The 14894-nt window shown below is 37.1% G+C and overlaps 1 pseudogene; it reads left to right on the forward strand.

Moving 5' to 3' along the window:
• The window catches only part of LOC122359307, a 67248-nt pseudogene that overhangs the window by 22085 nt on the left and 30269 nt on the right, over positions 1 to 14894 (forward strand).

Raw genomic sequence — 14894 nt, forward strand, 5'->3', positions numbered from 1 at the left:
GTCTCAACATATGTGCTGTTCCTTTAGCACTCTATTTATCTATCTACTTTCTTAATTTCATCCAAATCCTCTCCAATATGTCTCAACTATAATAATCCTCTAGCCTTTTCTCTCCACTGTTTCCAGCTCTCTCCCTGTCCCTGCTTTTCCAATTTTCCTCTGCTTTGCTCTTCTTTCTTTCTTGAACTGATCTCAATTAATACATTATTCACCCTTTACATATCAGAACTCAATATTTCTTCCACTTCCGGAGAAATGTTTTATTCTCTTCGTGATAAAAGGTTTTACATACAAACAGCATTTTTGTTTCCTATTTACAAAGCTTACTTTGCTAGCACACTTACGCCTTACCATCTCATGGCAGACACATTCTAAAGAGTGTAAATAAATCTTAAGAATTAATTACTTCTATTAATCATAACAGAACACACAGCTGCTTTTACTCGAAAAAATTGTCAATAACATCAATATCATCTTCACTCACGAGAAGTCATTTATCATTACCACTACCATCATCATCACCATCAATGTCAAGAAGAATTGGCACAATAAACAATAGAAATCAGCAACCTATTAAAGTAATTGTTACTATAATTTTCCATCATACATCCAAATGTATGCTTCCCCAAATAATACACTTTGAAGTTTCAAAGTGGAGTAATAAACATAAGTATAATACGTGAAGTATAAAGTATTTGCATCAATAAATAGGTCGCTTGGTTTCAGTTTTATTGACAAAAACTCCGTCACATACCTACCTCTTTTATGTTCCACAAAAGAAAGAAACACACAGAAGCCTTGGGGGTGATGTCCTTGCATTAGGATCTATATCTGTAAAGCAGGTTTAGTACTAAAATGTCTGTGCCAGATAAATATTAGATAACTATATAACAGGCACATTTTTATCCTCATGATTAAGATAAATTTAGCATGAGTATATTCTGACTTCCAGAGGTGTGGATCTTTTAAGCTCAAGGCACCTTGTATAGCCTTTAAGGTCTTTGCAGATCTCAGTTACACACCAGCTGGGTAGTCTTCTGAGCACAACAACATGCCAGACACACATACACTGTGAACATGCTTGTCTAGTCCAGTTATCAACACTCAAAAATCATGAATCCAAATAATAAATCCTGGACTAATAGAATTTAAGCAGCCTAAGAGAGAGAGAACAAGCTCGGAATTGTTGTCTAGAGGAAAATTAAACTGATTTTTAATTACACAACGACTCACCATTTGACTCAATTCTTGGTCCTTTTGTTCCCTGCGTTCAGACTGAAGCAGGGCTAAGATGAGGCAGAGGCTTGTTTCAGAGCATGGATTACAAGCGTATGCTGATGCATGACTTGAACATGATAAGCAATTGTAAAGCAGCATTGTGGTGCCCATAAACCCGCTGACTCTCCCCCCCCACACGGCCACATGCTGGCAGAGACGTGACCTGCAGTCTCCATCCCTCTTTACTCTCTCTCTCACTCTGCACTTCTCTCGTCTTTGCTGGAGCCAAATCCAATCATGTAAAAGCCTTCGCCCCTGCCTGTACTCTGACTAATGTCATTAATCTGGAAGGGCATGCATCCTGAAAGATTTCCTTCACACTTCCTTTTCTTTCACTCTGCATGTCTGCCTGTATTTATTTGTGGTGTATCCATCTCTGCTTTTTTGTTACGTGTCATCTCCTATTGTATATCATGCCCGCTGCCCATAAGTGAGTTTGCTGTAATGATCAGCCGATTCATTCAGATCTTTGCAACTATTGTATCTCAAAATGATCTTTTGAACGCTACAAGATGAAATCAAATAAAGTAAATAATTTGTGATTTTCCAAATCTTTTTGTTTGTTTTAGATTCTGTCTTCCACAGATCATTGTCCTAATTGTAAGATCACCTCAGAACATACTTGAGCGCACACAACATATGATTACAAATCTTGCTTTAGAGCTTCTGTTAAAGTGTTGTCTCCTTTACAAGCCCAACTGCCTCTTCTTCATCTTGCTGCCAAGCCCTTCTTAAATTACCCTTCCAAGATTTGATTATTCTTCTGTTGGGAATTCGGTAACAGCAGCTGTTTATAATGTGCCACTGTAGCTTGGGGACTTTACTTGCTTTAAATGAGAGTAGTAAGACAAAGAACATCGGTGAATATGCTTCACTGGAAGGAGAAAAAAAAAACATCCATAATCATGCATGTATATATTTGGATATGCATTATATAGGATGTGCATCTCCATAACTGAGGCCACTGCGATATGCATTTCTTTGATGTATTGTTAACGATACGATACATTAAGGATCTATATATATATGAAACAGCTACCGATGCTACAGTTCACTCATTATTACACTGCAGTGCCTGCTCACGATTTCAAATAGATTCAGTGCAATATGATGCTAATGAAAAATAATAATATGATCGCAATTCAGTAAGGTGCAGATAGTTTGCTTTGGTTTCTTTGGTTCAGATAGACAGAGAAACCCTTAAATTAAGTGTCTTCTGACCTTAATGCCTTGGTGAGACCATAGTGTTGCGATATGTCATATTCATCTGGCAGCATTGGAAAAAGCATTGAGATTTCACTATTTAGGAGAAATCAATCTACATTTAAATTAGCACATTTAGCATATCTGCATAAAAATGACAGTAAATAAAATTAAATGATGAATATAAATAATTAATACGAAAATTTTGACACAATTTTTTTATCCGTTTAATGTTAGAGCTTTCGTTGTTCCACATTAGTTTATAGTGCATGTTAACAAAAACATGTGATTTTAATAATCCATTAATAAATACTAAAATTAAGATTAATAAATGAGTGTGAGAAGTATTATTTATAACATTGTAATTTTCTACTGTATGTAAAAGTTCTATTATTGTAAGCGTTAAGTCACAATTTCATAAGCGTTCTGATTATTGTGAGATGTTTAGTCATTTTTAACGTAAATGTTTCTCTTTTCTTATAATAAGTCATTTTGACCTTTTTAAAACTCAATGAGATTATTATTGTTACTTTTGGCCCAATGGCCTTCCCAAAAATGATCTTTGCATATGTTGTTAGGGCTATTTATATGCTACACAGTAAGCAAACAATAAACATACTGATGAACACGCACAATGATGTTTTGCAGCCTCGAGTTTGTGTAGGTGTGTTTGGATAGAAGAGCCAAAGGATCCTTTGTACCATGCTGTATTTTTTTGTGTGGGCAGCTGAAGCTCTCTGACCAGGCACGTCATCAACCCCACCAGCTTTGAGGTGCTTCTCTATTGTGAGTTCAGAGTACAGAATGCTAATGTTCTGCTCCAGGAACAAAGGAGGATGTAGCCAGTTCCTACAGCTGACGGGCACAGACCTCCACCCGGTCCGGACAGATCTGGTGTCAGTTGTGTGTCTCAGCTGCCTCTGGCTGATTCATGGCTAGAGAGAGAGGGGCTCGTTTCTCAGTGAAACACGGATCTCCTGAGGCTTTGTATTTATTGTAGAATAACAAAGTGTAACTCAACTGATATGGCTAAGATTTGTATTAAGAGCTCTGAGAGTCTTGTTTTGCATCTTATGATGAAGCGCGTTTGTGGAGGTTATAATTTACACTTATTCGGGAGTAGCCTCATGAAATATTTAGATACTTAAGCCACGTTTTACAATAGTTGAATATCATTAAATTATAAATTATGAGACCAGAGGTGCCGGCAAACTTTCAAAGCCAAAGCATAGCAATGTTTTTTTATTATAAATGATAAACCTATACAGATAGGTATATATATATATCAGAATTCTTTCAAGTTCTTTATTAAAAAGCAGCTTTTGTGATTGTTTCACTTGATTGTTTTATTACTGAAATGTTGGTTTGTCTGTCTTTAATGTTGCAGCGTACAGATACAACTTAATAATTGCTTACACCACAACTTAAAAATGTATGTGTTTTTTGAGAAATTAGATTTTTTATGGCCTCTTATTGTCTGGAAGTTGTAAAACTACAGAATGCCTTTTTTTTTTTTTCTAATGCACCTCCCTATTCTTTACGTAAGCGTCTCGTGTGAAAGCTGTTCACCGAGAGCTCAAGCAGATGGTCTTACCTTCTCTCTGTGTGAGGTTATGGACACAGTCTTTCCCCTGCTACTTACATACACATTACATACACATGCATGCTTAGTGGTGAGTGATAAATGTGGCAAGTCTGTGTGTTAGATGGCATTCAGCGGGGTAGGAATCCCATCATGCCTCTTGCTCTCTGGAGTGAAGTGGGCATATTTTCCAGTACAAATACACTGCTCAGACTCACTCAATGGTAACCTTTCAGACACACACGCTTTAAAATTCATCTATTGCGTTTCTTCTAGCTGATCCTAATGATTTATGGCAGTGCATGTTCTTGAAATTGTGCGAAGATCAAACCCATTTACTAATGATGATTCAGCTTTTTCGAGTTGGCCTGTTATTACTGACCCTTAAAACAGAGCTACAAAATGTTGTAATCTGTTAGGAGTGAGCTGTATGTGTGTGCGTGTGTGTGCATGTGCATGTAGTGCACTCAGATATCATTCAGATGAATAAGCTGAACACACAAATGATTTACTGTAGTTTTGAGTTTGTCCGTTTGAAGCTCGAAAGCATAATTTCCCATTTGTTTTAAAATTGCATGAAATAGTCTCATCAAAAAAGTCTCATTTTGTGTTTCATAGGAAGAAACAATGGCTGACGATGTAACATTTTTTGTCAACCACCATTAATGCATCAAGTAGGATTTGTCACAAATTGAAATATGTGTTAATTTAATCTTTTAAAACATCTAAAGGCAAATTATAAAAAAAGCAATGGCCTTAAAAATGATTATGAATGCTTCAATGTCACTTTTACCTCTTCCCCACAGTGCAGTTGATGATGCCCGAAAAGAACGTTTTCACAACAGTTTGGCATGCATTCATGGGCTTTCACAGGGCTATGCAATGTTTCACAACAACCTAAATGAAGCGTGTAATGTCTCTTACTAATAGCTAAGCACCTACCTCTCAGGGAACTTTTATGAAAGATACATGAGTCATTTTAGATTCCTAGTATCACTTCTCTTACTCTTACTTTCAGCTGAACAAATAGCCTCAGAATAATGGTTTTCGCATAGACATCGTCCACACATCTCACCTCTTTTCTTTTACTTTAAATGAAGTAGACTAGCTTAAATTCGAGATTTAGTTTTATCAATAGTGCAGCTTTTTATTGTAAACCCCTTTTCCCTCTCCAAAGTGTGGGAGAGTTTGGCCGAGCTCATGTGGTGCGAACTGAGAACACTTACTCATTTTGACAGGAACGTCCCTTGAACAGGACAGCTACAGATACACAAACACTTAAGAGCTTGCATCATTTATTGAGTGAATTTTCTTTTTATAAAGTAAATGTTTAAATCGTATTTGAGCTTTTGGGGTTGGATGCATGTTGTTTTGGAATAGTTGAACAGATAAAAGCAGACAGATAAAGCAGCAGGGTTACACTGGTTATATGGCATATCATGATTAATCAAGCCGTGAGCATTTTTATTTGACAGCTGAAGATGTAAACGTCTTTGAACATCCACGTAGGAAAGAAAAATGAGATATGTCCCTCATACGGTAATGATCTGGATTTTTGCTTGAGTCATCCACATTTTTGGGCTTCCTCTTTAAAGGGAAGATTCTGTTAAACTAGAGTTTCAGCAGAGATGTAAACAAAGTGTTTTTCTGTGCTCAGATTTGCCAAGATAATTCTAGAAATCAATTTTTTTCATGGTGCAGCTCAGATGGTATATATTTTGAATAAAGATAGTCATACGTTTTATAATACTTTTAATATATGTAAAATTATCATTTTTGTATATTTTAATTATAAAAAAATTATTTAATTTCTAAAAACTGAGATCTGCACAAGAAACAACAGTGAGGTCTCTCCTGAGATAACAGGACTCTGTCTGGGTCAGCCATGACACAAAAATGCATATCCTTGAAGTAGAGCAATACGAGTTTGCATAATATTACTCTTCTTCTACTTACTTTAGCATCACTTTATCACGTGTCTGTTAGCATAAATCAAAGACATCCTTGTTTGACTGATATTGTATGCGGCTCTACAGCGTAAAAGATGCTATGATTCAACCAGGAAAAGAATACAAGCTAATCCAGAAGTCTGTGTAAAAGGATTTGTGGCCAACAGACTCAGCAGCAAGCTTTGGAAAAGGCTTAGTGAGTCTACTGTGATCAAAAAGATATTCGACATGAATAAGAAAAGGGATAAAAGATTTTATGACTCCTATATGGTTGTTCCACGGTGTAGCAGATGTCTTGATATTAAATGTGTGGGGTGTGAGGCGTGAGCTGTTCATATTATTAGTTATCAGCTGCAACTTCAATATTTCTCTGTGGGTAGTAGATAAAACCTGACTGTCCTCATTCGACAGTAATTCTCACCGCTGACTGAGACTGAGATAAAGACTGCAGAGAATTATATCTTTTTCTTCTTTGACAGCAAATATCATGCAATTTAATGGAATAACATTTTAACTTTGTAATCGTGCCGATCTAAACAATAGTCAGTGGTTGGAATGCGTGACCTTTCCTTGGCTTTTCCTAGTTCTTCATCATGTGAGTGTCTGGGCGCATGAATGCAGGCATCTGCCCAGCATGCAACCATTTTCTAAAGCCTCTGTATCCAGCCAAGCTGGTATGGAGCAACATTTCACGCTGCTTTACATTTCCTAGTAAATGCAGGTTTAGCTCATTACCTGGCACCACAGGAAATACCAAATTGGGGATGAGGGAGAAGATGCAAAGAGAAATCATTTTACATGCGAGCAGTGCGCCTCCCTCCATCTCTCATTCTTCTATTCTTCTCAGTCTTTCTCATCCTCAGACAGTTGACTACTGTACCTAATCATATCTGTAAAAACACATCCTCATAACCTTCAGCAATCACTTGCTTCTCTTGGCTGAACTAATGAAGGCCTTTGAGAATTTGTGTTTGATTAAAAATGAAAACTAAATTAATTGCATAATGGATTTCTTGTACTCATGGGGAGAATATTTGAGCTAAATGTAATTGCTTTGAAAAAGCTTCCTTTGATTTATTATATCAAGAGTTCCATAACTGTTTTGCAATAGATGAACAGTTATTTCAAATTCATAAAATTTATTTGTTAATGCCTAGTTGATGGGCATTATCCATCCCCATTCAATTTCCAGATATATATATATATATATATATATATATATATATATATATATATATATATATATATATATATATATATATAATAATTTTTCTTTCTCAGTTACTTTCTGCTACGAAATCTGAAGAGAACCTATAAAGACTTTTATACTCACCATTGCAATCTCATAGCTATTCCTATTAACTTCTCTGCAAAATAAAAATAGATTGTTTTGTTACCATCTGTCATGTCATGCCAGCTGATACAATATACTGATACAATATACTGTATGTGCGTATGTGTTTATGTGTGTGTGTATGTGTGTATATATATATATATATACAGTATATATATATATATATATATATATATATAATGTATGTACAATATACTGATTCATTCAGGAACAAAACAAGTCTTTATGAATGAGTCACTGAATCATTCTCTCCACTGAATCAATCAAAAATTCACACAAGAATGAAACATTTCTTTCTGAATTCCTGACTCACTCAAGAACTTCATTCAAGAACTAAACATCTTAATCAGTCAATGAGTCATTCATGAAACCTCTTTTTCATTATATCGCTCAAAATACAGATTAATCATTGCTAGCGTCAGTATCTGTCTAAATTGTAAGTTACCAAATTTCTCTGAATTGTGAAAAAGCAATGTCATACTCCCAGTTCTTCTGTTGGTCTGGATACAAGCAAGGATGTAATTATCTGTAGCAATCAATATTCAGAACAACAACTCTATAAAACTGCATAATGAATTGTTAGAAATTGAGCTACATATAAGTGAAAACCACATTTACATCTGTTAAAGGCCGGTTCTTGTGCCATATGTGTGTGTATTTGGACCATGATTGTGTGATAGGAGATATAGAATAAAAATCAGTGAGTGGCAGGTGGACGAGCAGTCAGGGAAATTGATGAGCTCTTTTACCGATGCCCTGCGGCTCTAGATCTAACAGCTGGAGCAACGTTCTACAAACAAAGAAGTCTTATCTACCATAAACCTCTCTCCTTCTCCTTCTTTTATCCGTCTTCTGCCATCTTCTTTTCCCTCGCATCCCTGCCTTTTCCATGTCTTTTCATTTAATATACCACATCCACGGTAACCTTTATGGATAGAAATGAATTTGCTATCAGCCGTCCTTTCTAAAATTTGCAGGCATGACTCCTGTGATGTTCCGGCCAGTCCTGCATAGTGTTTTGCTGTCGTCTCCCTGGTGTCCCCTGGCCTGTAGATGACCACATCACCCTCTGACATGCTCATAAATTATTCTGAGCACCTGCAGCTGCAGGCGTTGTGAATGAAGAAGCTCTTGCTGGCTTTCTCTGGGAGCTCCATTATGCTTCCTCTACAATCACATGCAGTTGTTTGTGAGAGCTCTAGTTAAAGAATATTCCAGATCCAATACAACCGTATTTGTGGCTTGATGTAAAAGAAGAAGAGGAGAATTCTCAACTCATTTCTTTTTTCTCTCTATTTAAACCTGTGTTACAGTGATGCACTTGTAATAGAAGCGAAGATGGGTCAACTTTTGAAGGATTTAAAAGCAGGACTATTAAGATTATATATTAATAAAATATTTTTAATAATTTTAAAAGAAAATTATATCAGAGCTGTATAATTGTTGAAACTATAATTTTACAGTCTTGATTAAGAGCCTATCAATGTCATGGCAACAAAATTGTAAAAACTTTAAACAGAAACGGTTTCTTTTCTTACATAATGTTAACACATACAGTTTGTCTGTACTGAATTGAAACAATGAGTATTTACTTTGTTTGTACAGGCTCCTTTGCATTGTAAGTGCTTCACTGTAATTCAGATGTTTTTTGAGAAAGCAGGAAGTCTGAAAATGAATTTTGGGGTGTAATTAACAGAGCCACAAATGCTGTTGATTGAGTTTAACTTGTACTTAACCTACAAGGTTATGTTTTGAGTGTTTAATGCAGACATGTTTACTTCTGTGGAATTTTAATCTTAATCTTGCTCTCAAAATGAAATTGCTCTTGATTTCCCTAGAAAATTGGAGTTTACAGTGGCTAACCATGTGACAAACTGTTTTTGTGAAATAAGTCAGAAATTACTCGCCGCTAGTTTTTTCTTAAATCAGAATATTGCATTTGGGAAAAAGATTACATATGAGTGCATGGCGCATATGATCTTTTTTTTCGGTGTTTGAGGTCCTTTGGTTTGTGGTGGCTCCATCTGTTGTATCAAAGCAGTTTTTCGTGGTCAGTATCGATCTGTATTGACCTGGTCCTTGTAGTTGCAGCTGTAGGCTAATTTAACCCACTGCTTCTTCCGCTGACATTTACATCGGCCTGTCTCTGGCCCTTATCGAGTGGAGTCATAAAGCAGGGCTTCAAATGGCCATCATTTCTGTGAAATAAATCACCCCCTTGGCCCAGGCACTTTATAAAACAGGTACCAGAGCACACAATGAACTACCGTATTCAGAGAGAGACTTCTTTCGAGAAGATCACTGCCATAACCGCCATCAAATGAAACTTGGTATAAGATGCTTTTTTCCTTTATGATCTCAGCAAATAGTCAAACTGAATTTGTTTCCTTTGATTTACTGCTTTAGACTGTCTTTATGTCTCTAGTGCTCTGTAGAGACTGGAAAATTGGAAGATGCAGGGAAAATGGGGGATTTAAGAGTGTTGCTTTAGCTTAGAATAACCCATCCTCCTGAAACAATACAAAAATATGACTACTAGAACAATGATTCATAAAGGACAGATTGCCCAGAAAATGAAAGTTCTGTAATTTTTAAACATACTCATGTCACTCAAAAACTCTTTGGCTTTCTTTATTCTTACTCCTTTCTTTGTCCAAAACAGTGGACCCACTGACTTTCATTCTATGGACAAAGCAATTAAAACATGTTTCGAAATATCTTCTTTGTGTTCTACGGAAGAAAGTAAATATTTTACACTCTATTTTGATAGTCCACTTTAGACATTTACTAACTATAGGTAACTTTGCGACTACATGTCATCTAATTGTTATTAATTTGCAACTACATGTCTAGTAATTGTAAGAGTAAGTAGACTAAGTTAACATAGTTTCTCATTGTTATATGCTGTAGTTGTTAAGTGTTTTATTGTTAGTAGAATATCTAAAGTGGACTATCAAAATACAGTAAATCATACAGAACTAAGGTGTTAGTTTTTAGACAAGCTCTCCTATTAATAGTGAGAAGCTGCTTCAGGTATCTACCCCTATGCAACAGTCTCAAGATGTTGTTTGTTTTTATTTAGTAAGTTATCAAATTAAATATGTCACAATTTCTTATGCACTTGCACGCTAAATTGGTCCTCAAGTAACTATGTGAAAGGTTCTATTGAAAACACAATTTTAATCATTTTGGTCCTCATGGGAATGGATAATTGCCGTGGCACTTTTTTTAGTGTTTAAGTGTACTGCAATACCTCACATTTATTTATGATATTTATGATACTTATTTTAAGTTTGTTGGGGTTTTATGAGCACAGCAATATTTAATTAGGCATTATTAAATAGATGTTTTAGCTCAATCTAATTAATATTCATGAACTTTTGCCTTTTGTCATATAAAAACAGCATGTGTTGGAAGCAGCAATTTTTAAAACAACATGACGGCCTCTTTCTTTCTTTCTCCCTGTACACTGTGACCTCTCTACAAAAGATGTCTCTGCACGCTGTGAAATCCATCAGTAAAATCAGCACATCTTCACTACCACACCTCCCTAGAGTGTTTTGAATTATGGAGACCCTGGGAATACAGGAATATTGATTGAGAGAATGGGCATTTTGACTCCTCCTGGCTGCTCATGTCCTGTTTTTAACTCTATTTCAAGTCTTAAGAGCATGTAGGCTGCAGGCGTTAATTATGATCTGCCCAGGAAGTGAAACCGGATGCGATCAGGATATTGAGCGTGAGCTCAAATCCAAGATTGACATCAGTTCATGAGTGAATTTTAAAATGGTCTCTTTTGTCTCTTGTCTCTCTCTTTAGGGCCATGGGGTAGGTGCATGGGCAGTGAGTGTGGTCCGGGAGGAAGTCAAAGCCGAAGCGGTATGGTGTGCCCATTCTGAGGCTGGACCACGTTACACACCAACTGCCAGCAGTCAGAGCGGCCCAGCAACCAACAGAGCTGCTTCGGGTGTGCGATTGGCACAAAGAGCTGTCTGACTGGCAGCTAGGGCCTGGAACCAGTGCGTGCCGGTGTCTATGCGCAGTGCAGGCGTGCAAGGCCAGCGTGTGCGCACTCGAGGCGAAGAGGGCATCCAGACGCCGGGAAGTGGGCTGTGTACATAAATCAGATGGCGTTCCTGCAGAAGATGCCATCTGTGAGATACTGCTGAGCCCAAACCACGGTTAGAGAGCAGGCCTGTCTTATCCCATGCCCGCGTGACTGCGTGGTGTCCGAGTCTCCCCATGGACATCCTGCTCTAAGAGTTGCGGAATGGGCCTGCAGAACCGTCTGCGATGGGTTCTAGCTCCGCCCCTCTTTGGTGGCTCAGCTATGCCCCAACCTAACAGAGTTCCGCACCTGCCAGCCTGCTCCCTGCCAGGTGAGGAGAAACCTGCACAGCTTGAGGGTGGGACCTTGGGGCCTCTGCATGGCTTCGCCTATCGACAGGCCCGAAGCCAGAGAGCCCAAACAAGCCAGAGAGCCCAAACCTGAACGGAAAGCAAAGAGGAGCGGCAGGCCAGGCAGGAACGCCAGGGCAAACGTCGCAAGAACAAAAGAGAAAAAGAGGTGAAGGGAAAACAAAGGAGAACGATGTGAAGGATAGGGTCAGGGTGAAGGGAAAGGATGAGGGATCCTGAGACACGCGAGAGCTCATCAAAAAGAAGAGGACAAGGAATCGTCAGAATCATCCAGGGGTTTGAAGTTCTGGGACCTGCAGGTGGGCTACCAGACCGGGAGGTGACGTGTGTTCACGGAGCGGAAGCACAGCGGTGCTCAGGTCAGCCTCTTCTTCTTTAGCTTGTGCTCATGCATGATTTGGTTATGAAATTGTTATTCTTTCAGAGGCATCTTTCTGTGTGTGGAAAACAGTGATTTGCTTGGGTTTGTTTATATATATTTGAATGTAGTAGAAGCTTTTGCAATCAATCCAGTTTCTCTGGAGTGTGTTTTTTGTTTTTCTTCTATCAATGCCAGTTATATATTTGGATCTGAAGCTTGGTAATGATAAAGCTTTTACAGTTTGATTCAGTTCTTCAGCTCTGAAAATGTTTAACTTTTATTAAAATCTGATTCAGTAGTCAGCTAATGTTATAATATATGAGAAAGGGCTTTTTTAATTATAAAATTACTGAATCTTTTTTTTAAATAATTATAATAGTGTGTGTGTGTATATATATATATATATATATATATATATATATATATATATATATATATAGTTTTGTTTTTTACAAATTATTTAAAAAAATAAAAGACATTATTACAAAAAAGTTTGAGGCTATTCAAAATTAGATTATTTTGTTCATTTGTTTGTTTTTAAATAATAATTAGTTTTTTTAGTAAGTCTCTTTTTACACAGGCTGCATTTATTTGATTCAAAACACAGAAAATTGTTAAACTTTTAAATATTAAAATTATTTTGAAAACATTGCCTGTGGTGGCACAGCTGAAATTGTATTATTATTATTATTAATAATAATAATAATAATAATATTGTTATCATCATTATTATTACTGATGTTTAAAACAGGCTTCTTAGAAAATGTGGTCTTACCAACCCCAAACATTTGAACAGTAGTGTAAAACAATTTTATAGCAATTATTAAAATCAACAGAGCTGTCAACACTACTGCAAGATTGTTTAAATGAATGTGGTTATTAATCACAAAATCAATAGCTGTTCCCAACCCTAACAGAATGATGTCAACACTTGAAAGAGAACTGAGATCATTAAGCCCTTTCATTGGGGGGGGGTTGAAGGAAGAATATATCAACTTAGTCATCATATGTCGATACTATCTGCTTCCCACCTCCAGTGTTTCTGCTCTTCTCTCTTTGCAGTGTGAAAGCTGGTCAGTCTTCTTTTCCTGTGTGTGAGAGAGAAAGTACAAAAAAGATGCAACAATAATGTCTATTTTAGACCACAAGGATATGGCAAGCCCGCTGTCACCAGCACATATTCTCTCTCTCTCACTCACACACACACACAAGACACCACCGCACATGTATACTTAATGTCTAAGTCATGTTTTCAAGTTGTTTGTTGATATTTTATTTTCCACATTACAATAAAGTTAACAAGGTGCTTCACAGAAAGACATGTAGCAGCTTTTAGGTCCCGAGGGCTATTAATATTAACTTGAGGCATGTTTTCAAATGTATTCCTAGTTTTTATCTATTTATGCATGTTCTTTGCTCATAGACTGCACTGCATGTTACCGCAATGCTCATTTACTCTGGTCCCTATGTTATAATTTCCATCTTTTGGGGATTGTGGAGTATGATAACTGACATTTTAAACAGTTCTTACAGCAGAGTTTCCCTCAAGGATGTTTTTGCGAGTCTGTCAGTATAGACTGACTAGAGAGAGAAATCTCATTTATAGAGCCGTGCTCTCATATCAATATTATGACCCAAGCCCATTGCCTTCCCGTCATTCCACCACCTATTAGTAACTGCCTGCCCAGAATGTAATTGCGTCATTCTAACCCAAAGATTTAATGGTCATCTTCCTTGGTGAATGTCCCTCATCATTTTCCAATCAGTTTTTCCAAGTCATGTCACGCAACTAATAATATGGCCTTTATACGCCAAGTACATATTTGCTCAGCCTGTCATTAAGAGCGCGTTTTATTGAAGTTTCATTAACGCGTTTGATTCAAAAAGCATGTTGCGCCCGCATATCTCCAATGCATGTCCTCATTCTGTCTCACATGGTGGAACTTTTAATCTGCTTTAGTTGAAGAGGTGAAATGAAGCGAAATGGGAATATTTCTACAAGCAACTTTAGACTTTCAGAGTGAATTTCCGCAAAACAGCAGACCCGTCAACACCCACTTTGATTGTGTTTTTGTGAGGAGGCTTTTACAAGCAAAAAACATCTGTCATGTTCACCGTAGGGTCCCCTTCTAGAGTCAGAATGGGGACGTGTCATATCTGCCTGTATTTGTTGTTATATGGGATTAGCACAGGAAGATGGAGAGAGATGTGCACTGTCCCAGGCAGATCAGTACATTAGAGCTACTCATTGACTTCACAGATGGCTGAAATCCCTAAAGAGGCTTAGCTGATTCCGATGAGCGTGTTAATGCAGCACCCTGCCCTGGATCAAATGTATGGAATGGCAAGGTCAGAAACAAGAAAGCATCAAAATCAGATCTCGCTGTGCAGTAAATTCCAGTCAAACAAAATTAACAGTCACTTGATTGGGGAAACAATATTTCTTTATGGGCACAGTGTAATTTCCAAATATCCCAAATTATGTATAAGATTTAAAGAGATCGTTCATCCAAAAATGAAAATTACCCCATCATTTGCTCATCATCAAGCCGTGTTTATGGACGTTTCACACTTTTTGAAGAAACTGAAATGCAACTTTGGTTTAAAAATATATTGATTGTTCTCGATTGTAATGGAAATTATATCACAATTGAGTGACAGCCATAATAATGAGTAAAAAATGTGTGATGTGTAAAAAGAAGACATCTGTATGCATGCACACTATAGAATATATTTAAAAATAAGACT

This window comes from Puntigrus tetrazona, chromosome 15 (genome assembly GCF_018831695.1).
Source record: "Puntigrus tetrazona isolate hp1 chromosome 15, ASM1883169v1, whole genome shotgun sequence".
Classification (NCBI taxonomy): Eukaryota; Metazoa; Chordata; class Actinopteri; order Cypriniformes; family Cyprinidae; genus Puntigrus; species Puntigrus tetrazona.